This window comes from Adiantum capillus-veneris, chromosome 26, assembly GCF_014529385.1.
Source record: "Adiantum capillus-veneris isolate H3 chromosome 26, ASM1452938v2, whole genome shotgun sequence".
Taxonomy (NCBI): Eukaryota; Viridiplantae; Streptophyta; class Polypodiopsida; order Polypodiales; family Pteridaceae; genus Adiantum; species Adiantum capillus-veneris.
In genome coordinates, this window is record NC_140956.1 from 89,366,254 (window position 1) to 89,374,535 (window position 8,282).

The following is an 8,282-nucleotide window of genomic DNA, read 5'->3' on the forward strand; positions in this document are numbered from 1 at the left end:
TTTTTTTCCAACAAAGATTGGTCTTCTATTTTGGAGCTGAGAGGTTGAGAGAGATATTGTTGTCCCCTGACCCTATAATATTTCCTATTTTGGAGTATAATGTATCTTTTGATGTTCACATCTTCATCTTGCTTTAAGCATACTCCATGAATCATAGGGATTTATATGGACCTTTCCAACCTCTTGCTAGACAAACTGTGCATATTATAGCTAGCACAAAGCTTAGGTTCCAAAACATCATAAGGAACTTACTAGGCCCTCGTCGTCTAGCTAAGATTAATGCATCTATCAATCCATTTATTCTACCCTTAATAAGATATGATTTGGGCCTAGACGTTTTCATCTTTGTGCTGTATTGAGAGGAAGGCAACCCATTTTTATGATGGCTTTCCCAATTTTTTTTGGGCGTAGTGGGGAAAATGCTGGGGATTTTTTGGATAACTTGGAGATGGCTTTCCTTGTCTCTGGGAGGGATGACGAAGCATTGAAATTGAGAGCTTTTCCTTTGGTGCTCAAAGAAGAAGCTAGGGTATGGTTCCAGGCTCTAGATCCAACCCAAATAATTGATTGGGAGGGATTGAAGGCGGCTTTCCTACGAAGATTTCAACGAGCCAATTCGGCAGAAGAACTATGGCAACGGCTTCTGGCCCTTCATCAAGTTGACCCTCATGGTTATGCAACCTATGAGGAAGGTTTTCTGAAACTTTGGGGGAAATGGTCAGACTCACTAAACCCTGGTGAGCGAGCTCCCAATTGCCTCCAAAAGGATCGATTTATCTCAGGTTTGTACCCCTTGCTAAGGGAGAAGGTAAAGAGCAAATTTCCAAATGCTTTTGAAGATGCCTTAAGAATTGCTAGGGAAAAGAATAGAAAGATTCTCTATCAAGCCCAAGCTGGCCAGCTAGCTTTGGGAGGCAATATCACAACTATGGAAGCTTCTCACATACCTCCAAATGTGCCTAATGCACCAGACCTCAATAGAGGTCAACAAGAAGATATGCTCCAACAAATAAACAATCTCACAAACCCGCTAGAGGGGTTGAGAGTAAATCTTGTTCAGGGTGCAAGAAGGCCTATTGAGGGAAATGGTGGGAATCGGCCACAAATGCGACGTCAAGCAAGGGAAATGTTGTGTTACAATTGTGGGGAAAATGGCCACGGCATGTATAATTGCCCTCATCCCAGAAGATATGACTACCCTGTCAGAGGTCCTCGACAACAAGTAAGTCCTCCCCGTGCTAGAGCTCAAGCACAAGAGCAACCGCAACCTCAAATTTTGCAGCCACCTCGTGCTCAAGCTCAAGCCCCTGCTACTCAACGAAATGTGAGCATCATAAGGATGGAGGAGGTCCTCAAGGGAAGAAGAAACCAGGAAGAAATAGCTAAAGGGAAGATGAAGATAGATGAAGTGGCTACAATGCCTATCAAACGTGTGCGTGTCCAAGATGAAGTAGGTAAAGAAACAAGCAAGGATGCAAGCAATGAAGCAAGTACATCTCGGGCAACTAAAGATGAAGCCAAGAAGAGAAAGACCCGTACTAGGTCTCAAATTGACATCTCTGATTTCCCTATGGGATCTCGGACACAACCTTATGACTTGACAGCTGATGTGAGTTCCCAAGGACCAAAGATTACTTGGCCACAACTACTTCATATCTCCCCAAAGCTTCGACGACAATGGTCAAAAATGGTGAGCACGAGGGCAAAGCGAAGTAAGCTAGTAAGTGTAATCAAAGTATATGGTCTCAAGGATATAGTGCCTTTGGTGGAGGCTCAAATCAAGGGACAACGGATTCCAAAAACTTACATTGACAGTGGAGCAGAGGTTTGTGTCATGACAGAAAAGCTAATGCATCAATTGGGTTTAGAGGTAATGGAATCATCAAACTTTAGGGCAAAAATGGCCAATAATGTCTCTGTCACTTGTGTGGGTGTAGTGAAAGCTATGAGAGTTTCTATTTTTTGAATCACTAGAGAGGTTGATGCTTATGTGATGCCAGTAAAGGGAGAAGGATACCCCCTTATTTTAGGACGACCTTGGCTCATGACCTTGGCTCATGGGTATAGGAGCTAGGCAAGATTGGGCAACAGGAGCCTTGGAGTTGAGGCCTCGCATGGGTGGCCATAGTCGGAAGGTGGTTTATAACCTAAAGAATGGGCGACAAGAGAACCTTGAACTAGAGACGTCAGCTGATGAGTGGAGCTCAAGTGGATGCTCCTCATCTATGGACGAGGAAGAGAGTTCAAGTGAAGAGAGTGATAGCACTCTCGAAGTCATGGGCGTCACCATAAAGGAAACTACCTCATCAGAAGACAACCCAAGGATCCAAATGCAGAATGTGTGGGATGCCAGCCTAGAGAAGATGTTATCCAAGGATATAAAGGAAGAAGAAAAGGAGGGTTATGTAAATGTTCTCAAGAAGCATGCATCATTGTTTATTTCTAATTACACTCAATTACAGGTGTCACTGGAGTGAAGCATCATATCCATCTAAAAGAAGGGAGCAAGCCAGTTGTACAAAAACTAAGAAGATTAGGAGTTGTGCAACAAAATGCACTGTTGTCTGAGGTGAAGAGACTCTTAGAAGCAGGATTCATATACCCAGTAGGAGATTCAGAATGGGTCTCCCCAGTAGTAGTGAGGCCAAAGAAGAATGGTAAATGGCGAGTGTGCGTGGATTACAAGCCACTAAATGCTGCAACAAAGAGGGACCACTTCCCTCTCCCATTTCAAGATGAGATTCTAAATGAAGTAGCAGGCCATGAGAGATACACAGTGTGTGATGGCTACTCTGGCTACTTTCAAATACGCATTGCAGAGGAGGACCAGAAAAAGACTACTTTCATCACACCATGGGGATGTTTTGCATTTCGAGTCAAGCCTTTTGGTTTCACCAACGCTCCAGCCACCTTTCAACGATTCATGAACATGGTCTTCCAACCTTACATTGGTAAGTCCATAAGGGTTTTCATAGATGACTTTTGTATTTACAGCTCCAAAAGTATGCATCTCGGCAAGATTGATAAAGGATTTACTCGTTTAGCTAAGCTGGGTGGACAACTAAACAAGGACAAATGTCACATTGGGGAAAGCAAGGTTACACTATTAGGGCATGTAGTGTCCATTGATGGAATCGAGGTAGATCTTGAAAAGATAGAAACATTGCTAAATCTACCTTCCCCAACTTCCATCAAACAATTAATCTCTTTCTTGCAAAACCTAAGATATTTGAGTAGATTCATACACTTACTCTCCCAAGTGATATTTCCTCTACAACAGCTGACTCGTCAAGAGACGCTTGTTTGGAGTGAAGAAAGTGATGGGCATTTTAGAGCGATTAAAAAAATGTTAGGGTCACTCCCTGTAATCCTCCAACCTTGTTGGGAAGAAACATTCTTTGTAAACCCTAGTGTGGGAGAAGAGGCCATTGGTGCTGCCCTCCTACAAAAAGATCCAAAAACATCCTTTATGAGGCCTGTGTATTTTGCTAGCCGCCTCATGGAAAACACAGAGAAGGCCTACACCCTGATGGAACAGCTAGTGTTAACTCTCATGTTTGCGGTAACCAAATTTCGGCCATACTTGCTGCCAAAGAGGTTTGTAATTATCACTGTGGAGGATATGTTTCCCTATGCACTACAACATATGGAAATCTCTGACAAAATAGCAAAGTGGGTGGTGCGACTTCAAGAGTTTGATTATACAATACAGGTTGAAAGAAAAACTCGAGCATGCTTAGCCGACATTTTAACAAACAAGTGCTATGAAAAAGTTTTCCATTTGAAGAGAAAGGAACTTCCACCACCTCCAGCTCCAGAGGCTTTGGTCAATGCTTATAGCCTCTACTTTGATGGAGCATACAAGAGAACCAAGGATAAGGCAGCTGCAGGCATCGTGGTCTTATCTCCATTGGGAGAGAGGATCCATGGTGAAGGGATCACTCTAGAAGATGTCCACTCCAACAATGAAGCAGAATATCATGCTCTAATTCATGGCCTTTGTTGGTGCCTCGATAATTCAATTAAGAGATTAAACGCTTTTGGTGACTCCATGCTTTTGGTAAGGCAAATGCAAGGTACATGGGCTTGCAAAAATGCCCGTCTCTCTACTAAAATGAGAGAAGCCAAAGCTCTTATGAGGAGATTTAGGGAGGCACATGTACATCATGTGCCAAGAGACCAGAACAAGGATGCAGACCACCTAGCATCATCAAAGTTAAATGAGTCAATAGTGGGAGCAGTGGCCATCAAACTTCCACTTCAGCAAGGCAAGGAGGACTTGGAAGATATTATGCACATTCTGGAGCAAGGAGAGGCTCCTAAACACTTGAAAGTAGGGGAAAGGCGATGGTTAGCTAGGAAGGCTACTAGGTATCGCATAGTAAATGATGACTTGTATTGTCTTGGTAAGGATGGTGTGCTTAGGAGAGTGCCTTTGAAGAGTGAAATTGAAGAGATTTTAAAAGCTTGTCACGATGATATGTGCGGAGGACACTTTGCACACGACGTCACTAGTAGAAAGGTTCTACAAGCTGGGTTTACTTGGCCAAGTCTTCATCGTGATGTCAAATACTGGTGTCAAACATGTGATGAATGTCAGAAAGCAGGACCATGACGGCTCATAGCTGAACCTCAGAACCCAATAAAGGTATATGGGCCCTTTGAGAAGTGGGGAATTGATGCCATAGGGCCTCTACCACGCACTCAGTCAGGTAAAGAGTACATCATCATGGGAGTAGACTACATGACTAGATGGGCTGAGGCTATGCCGACCAATAGAATTACTGCTAAGGATGTGAGTGAGTTCATCTTTGACCACATCTGTTGCCGGTTTGGCACCCCTCTTGAAATACTATTTGATAGAGGACCAGGGTTTAGAGCAGACTTGGTAGGAGAACTCATGAAGAAGCTAAATATTCAGCATCAACACTCTACTCCTTACTACCCTCAGTGCAATGGTTTGGTGGAAAAGGTAAATGGAATCATTTGCAAAATTCTCACCAAACAGGTACATGCCAGGCGCCAAGATTGGGACAAACACCTGAATGGAGCTCTATGGGCCTATAGAACCTCCTTCAAAACCACATTAGGGTACACACCCTTTCATTTGGTTTATGGAAAGGAGGCGCTTTTGCCCATTGAAGTGAAGTTAACAAGTCTTCGAATATTGGGTAGCCACGTAGGCTCTCAAAAGGAGAAAGTACATCAAAGGAACATGGATCTAGAGAGGCTGCAATTGGATCGTGAAGAAGCCATCAACCACTATTCTCAAGAAGCAGAGAAGCGCAGAGAAAAGTTCAACAAAAAGCTAGCATCCAAAGACATCAAAAAGGGATCTTTGGTGCTTCGATATGACAATCACTTCGACACTCGAAAGGATGGAAAGTTTCTTTTCCGATGGGAAGGCCCGTTCTTGGTCACCAAAAAGTTCAAAAATGGCTCTTACAGACTTCAAGACATTGATGGTAAAGTGCACAAGACCAGGACAAATGGATGGCGTCTAAAGCCTTATCACGTCAGGATAAGGTCAGCTCAAGATCAAAGAAAGTAGGCTAGAGGCATAAATACCCCTAGCCAGGTTTGGGGGGGCTATGATCCGAGCCTATCACAAATTTTTGTTTATTATATTTTGTTGGTTTTCCTTGCTTCTAGAGGTTTACAATAAAAGAAAGAGTGAGAAAAACCTCTTGGAAAAATTTAAAAAAAAATGATGATTTGATACGAATTTTTTCTTGACTAGTTCACCGGAGGTGAAAGGTAGAGGGAGAACTTAGTGGTAAAGGGAAGGGAAAATATGTAAATGTGAAAAGAAAAGATATGATGTGGTTGTGGATCCGTGGTTGTGGATACATGCACCCATGATTCAAGGGTCATGAGTGGCTCATATCATCATGGCTTTGGAGCCATATGATGATTCAAACAAATGGGACCCAAGTGGAAGACTTGGTAAAGGAAGGAACCAGACACATGATTTTGCTGAATTTTTGAAAAATACTTCCACTCCGATCCAAGAAAAGTTGTCTTCATCAAAATTGTAGCTGATGAGCTGGAGATTCTGGCCATATTGTTTTTATAATTTTTGCATCTACGGTCTAGGAGATATGGCCAAAATGGCGGACACCAATTTTTTCAACTGTGGTGGAGACCACCCCCTCTACCTTTACACACACACACCCTTCCTTTTCCACATTGAGACCTTCTCTAAAATCAGCCATTAGTCTTCTCACCCTCCTCTCCTTCCTCCTCTCTCTCAAGCTCAAAAACCCATCAAAATTCCTCTTCTAATCACCTCTCAAGTCATGCTTAATCTTGTTGTAATTCATAAGTTCTCATTCAACCCCTTTCTATTATTACTAGATATGTATTGATTTTATGTAGATTCTTTACATTTTAAAATAAGGAAGCTCTTGGACTCAAGCTATGGAGGAAGGAGTGAAGACAACACAAGTGATGATGGAGCTAATTGGTCAACAAATCACTTGGAAGGAGCTTCTTCATTGGTTGAATGTCCCTAATCAAGCTTCATTTGTACAAATTACACTTGGATCTTAACTTCACTCCTAATTACTCTCTTTCCTATATAAAGAGGCCTTCCCCTTTGTAATTTCAAGCCTCCGTCAGCCCCATTGAGTCTTTGTATCACTCACCATGAGCCCATAAGCTCATTCATTCACTCTATTCTTGCACATTCTAGAGTGCAAATTGTTTCATGCTAGTAACCTCTCCTTCTCTTACTTATGTTAATTAAGAGAAATATTTTATATATGTGTGAGAGTGCTTGATGTGATCTTGGCTAATCCTTGAGTGGTAAGTTTGGTAATCTACATGCTATTTGTGTTGGGAGTGTTTGAAGTCATCCATTCCTTGTACACACACTAAGGTTAATGCTTCATTCATAGTGATCTCTCTCTCTCTCTCTCTCTCTCTCTCTCTCTCTCTCTCTCTCTTTGTGTAGCGGTCCTAGCCCACGCTTCCAAGACTAGGTGGTGCCCTTATCGCATTTCCCTTGTGGTGCAATGGAGTTTCTTTTGGTGTAGAGGCCGCCATTCCAAATTTCCTTCGTCACCAGTAGAAAACCTAGTAGGAACCATTCATGATCGTTTTTTGGCAACCTATGTCCTTCAAGCCTTGGGGTCCCCTCTATGCTATTCCTTTCTCCCTGAGTCTCTCCCTTTCGATGCAAACCTTGCAATTCCTTTTCTTTGCACCCCCAATTCACCACCATGCCAAGCTTGGTGGCCCTTTTCAGCCTTGGCCGCTTTCCTTGCCTTGCACATTAATGTCTCCTTTTCTTTGGCTGCTTGTCCTACCCTGTATGCTCCCGTGTGGTTGGCGGCCCTTGCCCTCACACATCCATGCTGGGGAGAGCTCTTAGAAATACTCCTTCTCCACTACCCCTTTGCCTTCTTACCCACACACCATAAAGAACCTTTTTTTTTCCATCGCCATCTCAAATGGCCCTCCCTTTTTTTATAGCCTCACACAAAATTCCCGAATACTTACTTAGGGCGGTTACAGACTGTCGAAGCTTCTGCCCATCCCCTTAGGGGACGGGCGGGGAGGCTTTACACACTAATATGCCCAAGTAATATATTTATAAAAGCGACTTACACTTTCATGAAAATCAGCTTATTCTATTGGTTGCGCCCTTTGTCTTTTTCAGTGGGGCCTAAGGTTCAACCATTGCCCGTGGATGGTGGGCGGGGGAGCGGCTTGACAGTCCACGAAGTTGTCCACCATGCGATTCACGGAGCGAGTAGTCTTTTGGCAACTCACGGCCAGGTCAGCTCACGTACTTGTCGCCCAAGTATGGGCAGCCGGTCTGTAACCTCCCTTAATATGGTAGCTAAAACAAAATACAAAAAGCTTGCATGATCGTGAGGTACTAGATTTGATCAAGGGCTATTGTTGTGCCAAGTGGCTCACTGAGGCTTAAGAACATCGAAAAGTGTCTTAGGCTCACCAAATTTTTTTTAAAAAAATCCCCAAGCTAAGAGCCAATTCACCCCATCTTCCTTAATTGGTATTTTTTTTAAAAAAATCCTGCAAATAGTGGTCAAACCTAATTGGCCACCAAACCTCAATAACTTCTAGCCGCCCTTCAAACCTCAAGGCCACCCCACCTTCAAATTCTTATTGGGCCATTGCATAACCACAAATCCGTCGTGTAATTGCCTAACTTTCACAACTCTTTTTTGACTATCCATTTTGATTTCTTTTTGTGCATCCAAGTTTGTTTGTGATGGACGCTCTTCACCTACCCCCCAAAAGCCATCTTTTGT